We start from the raw sequence: 16623 nt of genomic DNA, 5'->3' as shown, positions 1-16623 counted from the left end.
AAGACGTTGATTCGTGGTGAATTTTCCTCTTACGACATGGTACCGTGTTGACCAGAAGTTGGAGGGAAGGAAAGCCTGGTGGCGGTAAGTTCCTATTGGACCAAACTGCTGAGATCATCGGTCCCTAGGCTTACATACTACTTAATCTAACTTAAACTAAGTCACGCTATGGACAACACACACACCCATGCCCGAGGGAGGACTCGAACCTCCGACGGGGGGGAGCCGCGTGAACCGTGGCAGGGCACCTACGGCCCCGCGGCTACCCCGCGCTGGTAAAGGAAAGCCCGGTGGGCATAACGCCAAATAGATGATTGAGTACGACGTTGTTGTGGGATATGCAACGAAGAAGTGGGTTGTAGAAATCTTTGGTTCGAGGAAGGCGTGTGCTGGGTGAGTGAGTGGGATCGTAACTGAAGTGAATTATGAAAACAGAAATGTGCACCAGATGATGCGTGATGTGCCCTACTGGCACCTGCGAGGATACGGTCGTGAGCATAACAATGTCCAGCAAGCTGTGCGGAACGGAGGCGCCAAGGTTTCACTGCTTGTGCACGGTGGCCATATACAGAGACGCCGCACGGAGTCGCACATTGACAAGGCCGAGGGCCCCGCTCGCTGAGGGAGGGTAAGTCTTTCGTAATGGACCTTAAAGAGCATACCGGCCGTAAGACAGTATCTGAATGCAACTTGGAGTCAGCGTCCCATAGTTATTGGCCGTGAGAGTAACTGAGATGTAGACCATCTTGGTCACCACATGTTGATTGAGGTATTCGACACGTTGTAGAGAATCGAGTCGGCGGAGAAGATTTTGTCGACTGCCATGCGGTTAAGTTGGAGGATACGCCAAAAACTGATAGCATTGGAGCGGTGTACGGTGGAGCCGGAAATGGTACCAGGGTATCAAAGGTTCTGTACGCATGGGAGAGGTGCTAAGTCGTCGTGTGAGAGGCCGCGTCCAGTGCGCATCGCCGGGAATTTAGTCACTTTCATGCTAGTGCCCGTTGCAGTTCTGTACGCTGCCAACAGATCGAGTACCATCTGTGTTTCCTGTGATTCGCTACACGAGCGGACAGAGAGGAGGGAGTCGTCCGCATACGCACGACAGTATAAGGTGTGCCAACGCAAAGTGAGACCAGAAAGGTGGGTCGGTCGGCAACTTTGCTTATGGAGCGACGTATGGTCACTGGTCCTGCCACACAGCCATTGACCTGAATAAGGGATCTGACCTTGCCGTACGGGCGCCGGATGATACCAATAAAGGGTGTGTGTGGAGAACCCATTCGGCCCTTTACGGAGAACAGAAAACGATGCCGTATGCTGTCGAATGCGCTGTCAACCAATCAATGGCAACCACTGCGGCGCGGAGTCCGCACGCCGCTGCCAGCGCGATTAAATCGCGACATTCCCCTGTGACCGTTTGTATATTAACTGAGCCACCCAGAGTTGTCTGTTCTGGGGACAGAATGCAAGGGGGTACTTGCTGCAACTCGTCGCCAGGGGTCGGGGTGGTAATGTGCTGGCGTCGCTCCTGTTGTCGGTTTGTGGATGGGTATAATAAATCCCGTGACAAAGGCTGTGATACGGCGTTGTTCGCTATCAACAGTTGATGAAACAATGTCGTCCACAGCGATGCCATTAGTACAAGGGAGGCGAGATAAAATTCTATCAGCAATCTGTCGATCTTAGGTGACTTATTCAGAGCACCTCTGTTGATTGTTTTGTGCACCTCATCGCACGTAATCGGCTCCATCAGCTCGTTCGCCACGTCCCCGGCGGGGGCGCGTGTGATGTTTGGTAACACAACCTTTTTAGCACAGGTGTTGGTAGGCTCCTCCTAGTAGTCTACAAAGCCATTGACGATTACGGCCTGACAAGTGACGTGCCTGGCGCGATAGGCGCAGATCTCAGTGATGAATCGTTGTCATCGTTGTTTCGAATACTGCCGTGTGTATGAAAGATTATCACTTGAGAACGGTTGACCGATCTGACTATTTTTTTTTCTGTTCATAATTGTCAAAATGGTTCAAATGGCTCTGAGCACTGTTCCAGACTGTAGCGCCAGAACCGCTCGGCCACAAGCGGCCGGCCATAATTGTCAGGACAAGATTTGTGTGAGAGAAAATTTTGGAAAATCCACCGGAAAAATCGGAAATATGGACGGTACTTTTGTACGAAAATCTCAATGAAAGAACTTTGACGGTCGGATTGGATTGATTTGGGGGAAGAGACCAAACAGCGGGGGAAGGATGTGGAAGGAAATTGGCCGTGCCCTGTCAAAGAAACCATCCTGGCATTTGCCTGAAGCGATTTAGGGAAATCACGGAAAACCTAAATAGGGATGGCCGGACGCGGGATACAACCGTCGTTCTCCCGAATGCGAGTCCAATGTGCTAAGCACTGCGCCACCTCGTCCGGTTTGACAATTCTGCTGTCACCATATTTTCATAACAAAGAAAAGAGACGTTCAGTTTGACAGTTCTGCTGTCACATTGTTTTCATAACAACAACAAATTCCGCATTGGATATTGATATTGTGCGAAAAAGAATGCAATTTAAAGCGATATTTCATTGTGTATCGGTGTTGATCATCTCTTTGGTGTGTTGCAAAGATTGAATTGATGTCTGTTCGTGGTAATTTGGTATGTTGCAACCATTCAATTGATTTCAGTTCGTAGTTTATTCTTTTGGAAAAAATGCCACCAGTGAGGCGTCGAAATATCGGACGGCGTACGCGCAACGCGGCCAACTGCGTTATCGCCGAGTCAATGAGACGGACGAAGAGCGTAGACAGCCTTTTGAAGCAAATCGAATATGAAATTCTCAAGCGCGATCCATTGTGCCTCCGGAACAATGGATACAGTCGATTTCGACTCGCTCAGCTGCAGCTTACTCACAAAATAATTTGGAACGTCGATGAAACAGACGGCCAATCATGGCAATTTGGACTGAACAATTATTGTTCAGATAAGATCTAACAGTTGATTACACCGTGTTGTACTGGTCGACTTCGGAACAATGCACAATGTTTGTCATCATTGCAACGCTCTGAGATTTCGACACGAACCGCCAAGATTATGTTGTGGACCGGAGTGCCACAACTGACACGGCGACCAGAGCCACTGACATCATTGTTTTCTGGCAAAGAACCTCGATCGAAGCATTTCTTGGAGAATATACAAAAATACTCAGCTCCTTCCAAATTACATCATTTGGGGCGATTGTTATCGAAGAACAAGGTTTTAACCAAAATTTTAAGGTAATTTTTTTTTTACTGCATTCTACATCACATATGCATACACACACATCACACAAACAAACGTCAACGATTCACAGTGTTTCATCACTGCTCATAAATCAATAATTTGTGTTCATTTTTACAGATTAAAAGACAAATTTACCACCGTGCAGAAGCATTGTTGCCACCAGTGAATGCTGATCACAAATTTCTTTAGATTTATGTCCTCGGAAGTGCAAGTGAGAGAAAGAAAGAGAGAGAGAAAGAGAACAAAAATGCTGTCTCCATATGCATGGAATATGTTTCTTGAGAGGAGGGATAAAAAGTAAAAACTATACAGACACAGACACTGGCACTCACTTAGGAGGGTGGTGGAAGATCGTACTATCCAGGGGTGTCTCCAACTCTACTAGCGGAAAGTAATAATGGTAATTGGAGGGCTGTAGCATGTCTGTTCTATGGCGATCGGCGAACATGGGTAGCGATCAGTTCAGTTCTGGATGGCTGATATTATGGAAATCATATGATAGAGTTCACAACCGTCCTGTGACGTTCGGCTTAGACAGTTGCAACACGGTCCATATGCAACATCACGATGAAACTAGTGTCGAATTGTCACCTTACGTCACACTTCCATGTCGCATGGCGTGACTGCTCAAGTGATCCAGTACGTAACGGCGCGCAGGCTAGCGGGCTCTTCCGTAGGTCATAGATGCGTGTACGCTCTGAAAAATCGTGCGGGGGTGACATGATGTGACAGCAGTCCGTTGTTGCCCAAAATCGTTTGGTAGCCCTCAAAAGCGAGTAGATGTGGTGTGCCATAGTCACCAGAGCAGACCAGAATCATGTCTCTCGTTCATCGTCTTTATCCTGCCTTTTATGACCAGTGGTTTTCTCTCTTCTGACTTGCAGGCATATGTATAACTGTCAGTTTTATCTCTCCCCTCCTACAATTTACAAAAGGGAAGAAAGTAAATAGGCATGTATAATTTAATAACCATGCCTCAAATTACTGACGAACTGCATGGAAAAAATAATGTTTAGGTGTTTAACTACCCACATAATGGTACTGCATAATTCATATAATCATGGACTGATATTTCTGATGCTAGTGTATGAGTTCGGAAAACAGTTACACAGACTTTAAAATTACGTACAATTTACGGGGTGTAACACCTAACACTTGCACCACAGATCTTTCCATAATGGAAGGCGTCATTCATATGCAGTTTCACAGATTGGAATGGTAGGCAGGGGTCCGCCTTTGCAGCCTATACATTGCACTGTGTATTGTGTGTACTAAACCCGGGACCTAGAAACGACAGAGAGGCTTCGTCCAGCCGCAGCCCTCAGTGGCTCACAACCCCACAACAGCCCACAGCAGTCCACCACCCCACCGCTGCCCCACACCGAACCCAGGGTTATTGTGCAGTTCGGCCCCCAGTGGACCCCCCCCCCCCCCCTCCTCCAGGGAACGTCTCATACCAGACGAGTGTAACCCCAAATGTTTGCGTGGTAGAGTAATAATGGTGTAGCCCATACATAGTTTTACGAGTTTCACATGTGTATTTGCTTACGAAAGGTACAAATATTTCAATTGAACAGTGTCAACAGTACCTCAATCGAAGTAGATTAAATTAGAACGCCAGTAGTGTTTGTTGTACGAGTGTAGTGCAAGTAGTTTACGAGATATCGTAGTTTGAACACTGGAAACATCGACAGTTGTTTGTTCCATGTTTTAGCACAAACAAAGGTGAATTTCACATGGGTGCGTATGTGCAGCCTTACACAGACGTTAGTGCGTGTCCGGAAATATCTTGTTGTTAAATGGGACTTTGTCTAGAACAAACGAAAGACCAGCAGAGGTGAGTACAGTACCTCTGTGGTGTCTGACACGTAAAGAAACAATGAACCGTCAAAGCCTGTGCTGAAAATGACCCCCACTAGCGTCAGTATAGGCTTGCAGTGTACCATGTAACGATTGGTGCATATGTTCTAACATTTCAGCGGCAACTACAGCGCAGGCTGCTGTAATACGCAGTTTCGTATCATCTTTCGTTGTTTGAAGAGGTTGACATCTATTGGGATATCTTTCGGCGTACACGATATACGAACGAACGGTATACTTCCTATATTCACCATAAACGACGAGCACGTCCGCTGTTTTCGCATTGGGAAATACCATCTTCCAAAGACGTTCTGTTGCGTCCACAATCAGACATTAAGTGACGGGACAGTCGCAGTGCAATCGCAGCGTACACACAGCGCAATATCAACAAACATTACGTCGTTGTGTAGCAGCTAAGCGATAGATGAAACACAGCCATCGGTGTATACAATGTTCGCAATACGATTACTCGTAAACTGCTTCCCCTACCTTCGTGCAACAAACACCATTGACATTTTCATTTACTCTACTTTTAGGATTTTACTGTCAGTACGCATTGTCTCATTTAAAAGTATCTAACCGTTGTGAAAAAAGAACTGCGGTTTCGTCTACGTTTCAAGTCTCTATATAGGCTGCAACTACGCGCCCTTGCCTAGAATTCAATTCTGTGAATGCCGAATATCGATAGTGTCTTCCATGTACGAAACATTTGCGGTGCAAGTGTTAGGTGATTCAACCTGTACATAGTCGCACTCAGGAAAATATGCATTTAATCGTACCCCTATGACAAAGAGAGTAATTAATATGTGACAAGTGTGTCACAGCACCCATTGCTTTTGCGTGTAAAGAACACAAAATAATGCCTTGTCTTAGCTTATGTCCAAGGACTATCTCTACCCCACACTCTCCTCTAAGTATTCAAACAAAACTACCATTCCAGTGGCTATTCTGAGTGGTCCTTGATATCATAAGCAAATACTTAACTAGCCGCGATGGGCCTTTGAAGTTCTGATGACGAATTGCTTTAAACCATTGTCAAAGCGACGGAGAATGTGTAAATTTCATTGACTTTTCTCATCACAACTTTACTGTGCAACTGAAAGCTGTATATCGACTACCACTCAATTGTTAAAAGCGTACTCGTCGATTTGCTAAGAAAAAGAGACATGAATTTTCAAATTATTCAGGAGAGAACATTATTCCTGTGGACGCGCCGCTCAGTTCAGCAACCTGTAAGACTCTTCAGCATTTACAAAAATATTGTACTATAATACTTTCATGATTCAGTAACTGTACACAAATATTTAACAGACACTTCACTAAGAGAAAGACGAGATTATCATTAATAATTAAGTCTCCTACGAGATTCACAAATTCACTTCCAGTTCATCTTCCCCGTTGATTCCTACAAATTAGAGAGATAAAAACGTTAAGAATTAGTGAACAGTCTGACGAGCAGGATAAAATGGCGGCCACATTACATGATAACAGCAACATCACTCATTGTGAAAGCACACTCTTAGAACATACCTATCACCTCCAAGTCTGCCGGCCGATGTGGCCGAGCGGTTCTAGGCGCTTTCAGTCTGAAACCGCGCGGCCGCTACGGTCGCAGGTTCGAATCCTGCCTCGGGCATGGATTTGTGTGATGTCCTTAGGTTAGTTAGGTTTAACTAGTTCCAAGTTCTAGGGGACTGATGACCTTAGATGTTAAGTCCCATAGTGCTCAGAGCCATTTGAACCATTTTTGAACCTCCAAGTCTGTTTCGCTTGTTATGAAAACAACCTGCAATATTCTTTGGAGCAGTAATACAACACGTGTTCATACTTAAATATACAAAATTCAGAATTATTACATCGCAAAAGAAAAGTATTAGCGTAACTGCCACGATGACAATGCATGTGGCATTTAGCTTCTTACCTTTCTGTGCTGTAGCAAGATACATTAGCTAATACTGAGGCGCATCCTTACCTCGAAGTAATAGTACGGTTTTCAGAGTGCTGCCGTGCAGGCTGTCTGCATCACAGTACGCTGAAACATCATATGCGTAGGTATGTTCATTAATCAGTGCGCTCGGGGAGTATGCTGAAAAAATTTGTGGTTCCACCTTCTGCCACCAGGTGAAAATATAGCGCTGTAAGCAGTCAGAACGTGACATTTTTCTGTTTTGATGTCAGTATGCTGTCTGTCAGTTGACGACTTGGGTTGACTTCTTTTGTGACGCTTTAAGAAGGTTGACATTTTCCATATGGAACCCAAAGGCTACTGAGAAGAAAGGCAGTGCATTGCTGGTAAAGTAATTTTATCAGCGCTGCATTGCGGGAATATCGCCGACAGAAACAGCTGCGAAGAGGCCCCATGTTAATAAATGGGCTAAACAATGTGATCAAAAAATTTGAAGAAACATGTGAATCAGGTGGTGCAACAGGGAGAGGGAGAGGGAGACAGCCCGTTCCCATGGGCCACAGAAATTTTCTCTCCCCTGGTCAACAGTAAAAATGATTCTGCGGTGCATTTTACACTGGTATCCCTATGAGATTCAGAATGTACACCAAATGAAGTCTAAAGATAGACTATAACGCAGTGACTTTTCCCTTCTTTTCTTTGCACGCATGGAAATGGATAAGGCATACTTTACTCTGCACGGTGCCGTGGATGCACAAAACTGTCGCATACGGGGTCCACTCCGCCACATGCCGTGCACCGACCTAAATCTATGTGACTTCTGATTGTGGTGATTGTGGGGATATCTGAAAGATCATTTCTGTTAAGGATTTATCCGAACTCTTCCTGATCTTAAGGATAACATACGACATATCGCTCTGATTACACCGGGGTTGCTGCGAGTAACTGCCGACCATGCCACATTACGAATGCAGCATGTTGTTGAGTAGGGAGACCATGTTGAACACATGTTGTAACTTGTGACCATATCCTAATAAACGAGCCAGAACCACCGTTATCATGTGTTTGATCGTTCCCCCCTTTTTATTGCACTTTCTGACTGCTTACAGCAGCATGTTTTCACCTGGTGGCAGAACGTGAAACTATGTTTACAACCTGTACTGCAGCACTAGGAACACAAAATGGTTCAAATGGTTCTGAGCACTATGGGACTTAACATATGAAGTCATCAGTCCCCCAGAACTTAGAACTACTTAAACCTAAGTAACCTAAGGACATCACACACATCCATGCCCGAGACAGGATTCGAACCTGCGACCGTAGCGGTCGCGCTGTTCCAGACTGAAGCGCCTAGAACCGCTCGGCCACAACGGCCGGCACTAGGAACAGCATTAGATTAATTATGACCATACGGTATTGCATGATTTCTCGCAAGATTACGTCTAGCATATCATCTTCCAAAGCCTGTTGAAAGTCATCCTGCCGCATTACACTAAGTTTTCAAGAAAAGGTCATGGCTATGTATTGTAAACCGTAGTATACAAAAGGAAGAGAAAGATTTATATCACATAGCTAATATTAAATCAAATGTATGGCTTAATATTACACAATTATAGCTGCTTCTACTACATGTAATAGATTTCGAAGAGTGAAATCAGTCAACATAATCACCAGTACAAATTCCAGTGCATGTACTCACGAAAAACATTCACATTTGGAATGTGATGTAGACCTTGCGTCCTTTCGATTCTGATCGTCTTTACATGTGTTTGTACGAGCCGCTGGTCTCACCCGAACTGGCCCAACATAAATAGCAAGTAATTTGTGATTGAATGAGTGTCGTTTACTCGACAATTTGTGTGAACTTACCAATACCTTTTGTCTCACTGTAAATGTCGTCTCCACTCTTGCAACTTTGTCTCTCTTCTTCTGGTTTTGTGTGGCCTGCTGAATATCTGACAATGCCAATTTTATCAAACTGTTATGCCATAGTTTTGCCAAAGAGGGTAAAATTTAGCTCCTGAACTTTATCTGGAGGATACTTATTCTCTGAAAAAGTGCTGATGGCAAAGAAGCAGAACCATAGCTTGTTAAAAATGATTGATGTGTTTCCTAGGACCGATGATGGTAATGACAATAAAGCTGATACCAACTTCTCAGTGTCCTTCATTATATGCTCTGGCTGTTTTGAAGCAGAATGGTATGCTGAAATAAAAAGAAAATAATTTTCTTTCACCGAAAATGTCCCTTTACATATTGCACGAAAAATTGTGGACCATTGTCAGACGTGACATTCTCCATGTAACTAACCAAAAAAAAGTAATTTTTTACAAAAGAATGATACACCCATTTACTAGTGGCTCTCCTCAGAGGCAATGATACAAATTCTAAGCTTTGTTCTATAGCTACAAAAGTGTATGAGAAACCCTTGGTAGTTCTTGGCAGAGGTCTGTAAAGATCACCAGTAACAAGTTCCTGTAACTTCGAAGGAATGATAGGAAACAGTGGAGTCTCGTGAGATGCTGTTGGAGATTTTACCTTGATATGGCTTGCATGTAGCTATAATTCGACGAATCCTCTTTTCCATGTTAATGGAATAACAGGTATCACAAAGCTTGTGATAAAATTTCCTGGGTCAAAAATGCATGTAACCGAGGTGAGTGTACCACTCAATTTGTTGACTCGATAAAATTTATGCACACAGTCCACTGCAAACTATCAGCTTATTATACATCTTAAAATTGTGCGTGTGCCTGGTCAACTCAGTCCACTGAACGTTTTTACCCATCAATACACAGATATGGAGTAGCTATTATGTTGTGATTCATAAGACTCTTATAGACATCGGAAAGACCTGAAAATGAAAGAACTTGCTTTTTGGTTGAGGAATCACAAAATCATTGATTGCTTCAATTTAATAAGGATTGGGTGGGATTTCAACTGTGGTCACAATGTGCCCAAGAAATTTGACCTGCTTTCACTATTATTCTATCTTTTATAAATATAATGTAACTCCAGAAACCTGCCCAACATCTTGTTACAATTTTCATAAATATTCTCTGCTACTAATGCACCATGAATGTATGTCATAATTACCTTTATCACATATATAGGTAAGATGTTATTCAAACCGCAAATCAATGTAACCGAGGTCATATTCAGCTCGAAATTTAGCTTCCGTAATTGGTAGAAACTAACGCAACACAAAGATGCAGTATGTTTCCGACATGAAGGGCGTAGTTCATTGTGCCAGTAACCTACCTGATGTCAATGAATTACAGAACACTGACTCCATGAAATTTCTGTAACAAGTCATGTAATGTTTGAGGCCTGTTGGTTTCTGGTAAGATGTGTTTATTTTCTGAGAAAGAAGAAAAGTCTAACTGAGTTGCCTTTATTGGGCAACACCAACAAGGGATTATTATATGAACTAACTGCAGGTTCAATTACACCCTGCTGCAGACATCTTTTCAGTCTCTCCTTCCACCCGCTCTTCATTTGTAAGTGGTACTGGATGTGGCTTAACAAAAAACTTCCTGTGTTCCTTAATCTTCAACTAGTAAGTGAAGCTTTTAATAGTCCCTGGCATATCAGAAAATGTAGGTGAATGTTGCTGTACAACACTAAATAAAACTTCTTTATTTGATTCATTGGTATCCTCCTCACAGTGAATTTGACCCCTCATCTCTTTTAAAACGTCCACACGACTTTGGTTCTCCTCCATTAATAAGATTAACAGAAGACTGACCTCACTTGTAACAGAATTTGATTCAAGTGACAGTTCAGATCTAGCAAGAAACTAAAGATAATGGGTTGAAACTCCTTCTCTCAAAGCACGGTCATCAAAGCTCATCCTTATAGAAGCCCCTTAACCAAGCCCATTTCACTGCAACCCAACTTCAATACTGATTGATGCGAAGACAAAAAAATTTATCCCGAGTATCACTTCTATTGCCAACGTTGCACAATAAAGAAATAAACAGAAAAAGCGTGCTTCAGACCAGTAAGCAAACAAGAACAAACGTCAAGAAGCCCTCATATGAGTCATAATTCGGAGCCAGTGTGCACATGTGCGTCGTGGATTCTCCTTCTAAATTACTGCAAACAAATTCAATTTTATGGCCAACTGACCAAGTTGGAGGTAACAAAAATTCAAACTGTTCCAACAACACATGAGTGTGGATACCATCTGGAGCACTGGGAAAGATCTGAAACTTCTGCACAGACAAAAAATAATTGAAATCAAAGCCAGGAATTCGTTCTAGATACATGGCTCTTCTGACGTCGTTCGTGATTACTATGAAACCTTCTTCTCTCAATGCTATGGTCATTTTCAAGCTCATTCTTGTGACCAGAATCATCATGCTCATCAGAAATCTGACTCCTATGAGATGGTTATCCTGAACTGGTCTGTTGTCTAATCTCTCCCAGATCCTAGGAAATTGTTCCTGCAGTTCTTGAAATAAGCGTTTGCCTCTGAGTTATCTCCATTTGCCCTTCTTTGGATCACGACCAAACATCCTTGACTCGTACAGGTATTGTGCTACTACAGGCATGAGTTCATCAGTTTTGGCAGCATTTTTCTGAATCTCCTGTTTAGTGTCTGACACTTCTTTTTATGAACTGATCGTAAGTGATTCCATTCGCTGTTCAAGATTCTGTAAGGTAGAAACATGACTGACCACTTGTACTTTGATCTGACTGACTTCTTTCCGAGTAATGGAATCATTTACTTTAGTTCAACATTGTATTTGAATTGTTATTCCCTTAAAACATTCAAGCCATCCTATAACGATTTATTCTGACTTTCCACTATATGCCTCAATTTGGTTCATCTTCAACTGCATAAATCCTATTTTCGACAGTGATAAATCTCCCCTCATACTCGTATTGTGACTCTCCCCTCATATAACCGATTAATTCAATAAAGCGATTTGAAATATCTTCTCCAGTTGTTGTAATTTGTTTTCTATATTAGTGATTTGGTCTTTTAATGCATTTGAGCTCGCCCACTGTTCTTGTGTGCCTTTCTACAGTTAACTTCCACAATCTCTAAGCGTTCCGTCGAGTCATAAGTTCTAGACCTCTGGTGTCTCCCAATATCACTAGCCCACTATTCACTTGAATTAGTCTTCAACTTTTTTATATTTTTTTACAGTTTACCGCTAGCTGCTCTTTCAATGCAATTGATGTTAGCCCTTTGGTTTTCCGAATTTGCCTCTAGTTGCTCGTTTAACTTACTTAGGAGTTAAAAGAACATGATATTCATATCCTGACCGGTCCTAACCCGAGAAGTTATGGCAACGACATACAGCCAACTTAAGCACTTCTGGTGAATTATCTGTCGACAGGAGCTCGTGTTAACTAGCTGCATAAAGTGGGCCAGTGGCTTCAGAATTGCCTGCAGTTGCAGTAACACTGACACGACTTGCCTCTTCAGCTGTGGCACTCTCGCCACTCCCACCAGAGTTCTCCACTTGACTAGCTGATACCCTACCAGAGACAGGAAACATAGAGGTTTCAGCCGGCCGGTGTGGCCGTGCGGTTCTGGCGCTTCAGTCTGGAACCGCGTGACCGTTACGGTCGCAGGTTCGAATCCTGCTTCGGGCATGGATGTGTGTGCTGTCCTTAGGTTAGTTAGGTTTAAGTAGTTCTAAGTTCTAGGGGACTGATGACCATAGATGTTAAGTCCCATAGTGCTCAGAGCCATTTGAACCATAGAGGTTTCACTCCCTTGAGCCACTGAAGGAAACACATGACACTATCAGTTAACTGTGGTTTAGGTGGAGGATCTGCAATTCCTTCAACACTTTTAATTAGTCTGCTGCTCCTAGTCTTTCTCTGATTCGAATTACCTCTCTCCGTTTCACAAATCAAATGACAGCTGCAAATCAGCTATACCACAAGACAATGAGAAATGTTTTTTACCACTGGCTCATTTCATGCCATAAAATAATACCCGTGCCTCAGTTGTAATACGAGTTAATGAGAAAAATTGTGCACAACTGTCTCACAATACTTTATGTCAGCATTAAGGCGATACATTGACCAAATGCATCAGATATTGTTCATCAGATCAGAACAATGCTAGTAAACGCAGAGGAACGCAGCCAACTTCAAAAACTTACAACTCACAAAAACAACTCAAAACTAATCTCCAATATCGCGAAGTTCACGATGACAAGAAGAAACAACCAGAGATTCAATATTCGTGATTTAGAAACACTGTCTATAGCGCCAAGCCACAGACAACTTTCAAAGACCACAGATTCCTCAAATTTTTATTAAATAGGCCTAATGTATTAAACACTACTAATTTCATTGCCTTTCGCATCCAAGAAGTACCGGTATGTGAAAATGATCATCCACTCCATAGCCTGGAAGTACCACGGACTAAGGATAGTAGGGAGGGGGTAGGGGGATGTATTCCCTCTCAGATCCTTGACAGAACCGGCAAGTTTTCTCCGCTGATAATTATACCAATATCACACACATTAAAAAATTCATTGTAACAGTGAAAAAAATTGGGCCTCAAATACCATATCAGAACCCGAAAATATAGTGCAGTAAGTTCTGACCACCTGACATCAGAGTCACAACAGCACCACCAGAAAATTTCAGTCACACAGACACTGGTCCAAGAATTAAAACCAAAATCCAGAGTAAAATACACCTCACAGTAATGTGCACTCTAAGACAAAGAAACGCACCAACAAGGAATTATCCGAATGGTACGGGGCCCTGGCCACGTGGCCATAATGCTCCAAACATTCTCAGTCGGGGCGAGCTCCGTCGACCGTATGGTGGGCGACAGTCAGGATAGTATCCCACCACTATCCAGGGACTCTCCAGACATGTCTTGGCTGATCATCGGACCTCATTTCGAAGCGGGACTCATTACTGAAGACAATTATAGTCCAATCAATGAGATTACTGGCCGAAGATGTGTCTGGAGATGCCCAGACAGCGGTGGGAGACCAACGTGACTGCCGTCCACAATACTGCCCAACAACCATTATGTTCACAGCACGACCCGTTTGATTGGCATCCACGGGGGCCTTACAGAACAACGGTACGTCGACAATATTCCACGCCCTGTTTTGTTGTCCTTCATGGTAAGCCATACTGGGCTCACAATTTAGCAAGATAATGCCCGTCGCAATCAGTGTGAGCTTCTACTGCTTGTCTTTGTGCTTGCCAAACCCTGCCTTGGCCGCCAAGGTCGTCGGATCTCTCCTAAATTGAGAAAGTTTTGAGCTTTATGGACAGGGACCTCCAATCAGCTCGGGATTTTGACGATCTGACGATACCACTAGACACAATTTGGCACGATAACCCTGTGGAGGACTGCCAACAACTCCGACAGTCAATGCCAAGCTGAATAACTGCTTGCATAACGGCTAGAGGTGGACCAATGCGTTATTGACTTTCTCAATTTGTGAAGCTCTTTCTCTTGAATAAACTATCCAATTTTTCTGAAACTGTAGTTGTCTTTCTGTGCGTGTACATCACATCTACCGGTTTCCTCCCCATTCGGATAATTTTTTCCTGGTGCATCTTCTTTTGTCTTAGAGTGTAAATATGTCACACAGTACTGTCAGAGAACTTATACATAAGTAAGCTGCCTACAAAATCCCTGCGACCAACATTAGTAATCATAGACCACTGCAACCATTAAAAAATGAATAAGCTAATCGAACTGTTTAGTTTTCAGTACCACATAACTTCCATAGAATATATCCAGCACTCTCAAAGAAACCCCACCTAAATGAAACGTAGCCTCTACAGTAGCTACATATGAAATTCAGATCTGCACATATCTTATGAAAGAAGAAAATACAAAACTGTTCCCACAAAACTGTAAACACATGTGAAAGTTTTTGCACCCAGATAGGTCAAAGTTAGAAAGCATTATTAACTGGGTGCAATAATTTTCTCGCCGGTCGCTGTGGCCTAGCCATTCTAGGCGTTTCAGTCCGGAACCGCGCTGCTGCTGCGGCCGCAGGTTCGAATCCTGCCTCGGGCATGGATGTGTGTGATGCCTTTAGGTTAGTTAGGTTTAAGCAGTTCTAAGTCTAGGGGACTGATGACCTCAGATGTTAAGTCCCATAGTGCTTAGAGCCATTTGAACCATTTTTTGAATAATTGGCTCAGTTCAGGGTAACTCACTATCAGATACCTCTTGATTTCAGGGAATATAAACATATCCAGTTATCATTCTGCCAGCGCTCAGAATAATGTTTTCCAGCCCAGTTTCTTGTACATGAAGATTAATATCATCCACATGATCAAGAACACTGGGTAAATAGTCGAGATACAATTCAACCGGCTCCTGCCGTCGGAGGTTCGAGTTCAATGTGTGTGTGTTGTCCGTAGCGTAAGTTAGTTTAAGTTAGATTAAGTAGTGTGTAAGCTTAGGGGCCGATGATCTCAGCACTGTGGTCCCATAAGATCTTCCCACAAATTTCCAATTTTACGATTCGACCAATCAAAAAATACAGATTCACTTCCGCATTTGATCTGAACCTCGCATAAGTACGAATTGGACAACAGTCAAACTCCCACTGATAAGTTGCAGATAATCATAGTGATCTTGTGCACAGTGCGTCAGAGTTGTTAAAAGCACGTAATATTCACACTTGTCAGCGAAAAAGAAAATTCATATAAAACTGAGCAACATGGATGTGCACTGCATACTTGCATAATAACCGAATATGCAGCAGTCGCTGTCCTGAGCAGAAGTCGAAGCAAGAGTACTGCTTTGTCCTACAACTAGAGCCCTGCGAGTTCGTGGCCTGCATGTATCTCTATTACTATGCAAATCACTGTAAACATTCAATATCCCCTGTTAGTCATGTTTGGTACGGGCCCCACACACTTGAGCAATATTCTCCTTCGTAGACTGATTGCATTTCCCCAGTATTCAACCACTAAACCGAAGTATAGAGTCCACACAGAAAAACGTGGCCAGAGAATGCGCAATCAGCAGGACACGCGTGTGAAGTGCGGTAATGGTGGAGGTTGCGTGGGCAAGTGCTGCAAAGGAAATGCCGATCACTGGAGGGAAAGTGCCGTTCTAAACTGAAGCCTATGCTCACATTTTTTGTAAGTGGAGCACCTTTAAAAAGTCCTTTTAATTTACTTATTCTTACTTTATCACCTATTTTATATTCAGGTGTAGTATCTTTAAAATTTGCTACATAAGCAGTTTGTAATATTTTTTTGTTATCTTTGTTCAAATTGCCAACGGCCTTACCGCAGTGATAACACCGGTTCCCGTCAGATCACCGAAGTTAAGCGCTGTCGGGCTGGGCTAGAAATTGGATGGGTGACCATCTGGTCTTCCGAGCGCTGTTAGCAAGCGGGGTGCACTCAGCCCTTGTGAGACAAACTGAGGAGCTACTTGACTGAGAAGTAGCGGCTCCGGTCTCGGAAACTGACATACGGTTTGGAGAGCGGTGTGCTGACCGCATGCCCCACCATATCTGCATCCAGTGACGCCTGTGGGCTGAGTATGACACGGCGGCCGGTCGGTACCTTTGGGCGTTCATGGCCTGTTTGGGAGGAGTTTTTTACCTTTGTTTAAATCTT

General features: G+C 43.4%; 1 pseudogene; it reads left to right on the top strand.

Moving 5' to 3' along the window:
• The first annotated feature begins 16274 nt into the window (after positions 1-16274).
• On the top strand, positions 16275-16392 carry LOC126249872 (5S ribosomal RNA; annotated as a pseudogene).
• The last annotated feature ends 231 nt before the right edge of the window (positions 16393-16623 follow it).

The sequence above is a fragment of the Schistocerca nitens genome, chromosome 3, assembly GCF_023898315.1.
Source record: "Schistocerca nitens isolate TAMUIC-IGC-003100 chromosome 3, iqSchNite1.1, whole genome shotgun sequence".
NCBI classification, from domain to species: domain Eukaryota; kingdom Metazoa; phylum Arthropoda; class Insecta; order Orthoptera; family Acrididae; genus Schistocerca; species Schistocerca nitens.
This window is presented reverse-complemented; position numbering and strand designations above follow the sequence as displayed.